This window comes from Silene latifolia, chromosome 6 (genome assembly GCF_048544455.1).
Source record: "Silene latifolia isolate original U9 population chromosome 6, ASM4854445v1, whole genome shotgun sequence".
Classification (NCBI taxonomy): domain Eukaryota; kingdom Viridiplantae; phylum Streptophyta; class Magnoliopsida; order Caryophyllales; family Caryophyllaceae; genus Silene; species Silene latifolia.
This window is the reverse complement of record NC_133531.1, coordinates 136271793-136272659: the sequence shown is the minus strand read 5'-3', so window position 1 is coordinate 136272659 and position 867 is coordinate 136271793.

Genomic DNA, 867 nt, shown 5'->3' with positions numbered 1-867 from the left:
CTCCCAACCACCCATACTACTCCTTATTCACAAGATCTAAGTAATTACTTTGAAGATTACTCTCTAATTCTTGCCCTTGTTCATCCTTTGACACTTGTAAGTTTATATTCATCTTTATTGTTGTTCTTTAATCTTAGTAAACCCTAATTAATTATTACTAAGTATTTGTATTAAGGAATTAATTAGGGTTATAACTAATTAAATGAGGTAATTAGCGGTTAATTACTATTGTTATTGTTGTAGTATGTTGTAGTAATAGTTAGTTATGGATTATGTAGGAAGAGACTTCATTGAGGAGGACTTCTAGTCCCTAGCTTGAAGTTTTTGGAAGAATAGAAAGAGGTAGGGTTTCCCTACTTAGCTTTGATGATGTAGATGTTTATTTGTGCATTATTTAGCATTAGTAACATTGTAGTTGCATTATAACATGAGTAATGATAATTAGGGTTTGGTGATATGTTATTGTTTAGCAATAATCATACATGTGGAAATTTGGGTAAGTATGATTGGTTTCACATTGTTGGGTAAATTGCATTATAACATGTTTATGAGGCATTGGTACAAAAGGGTGAGTTAATGATGAATTGAGCATTTATTACAAGTGATAACTTGTGTTGTCCGAGAAACATATTACTTGTTTGTGATTGTCTTTCTATGTGGTGTTATTGGTTAGAGAACATGTTGGTATTTGCATTGGTTGTGATACACGGTTGTTGAGGAGACGTAAGACGGTTGAGAGATCGTCTTACGCTTGAGTCGCCTCTTGGAGATTTTCACTCCAAGAGGGATGTGCACATTAAGGACTTGAGTTTGGAGGGACTCATGTGGTTAAGACACGACGTCTGGCAGGGGATTCGAGTCGCTCTT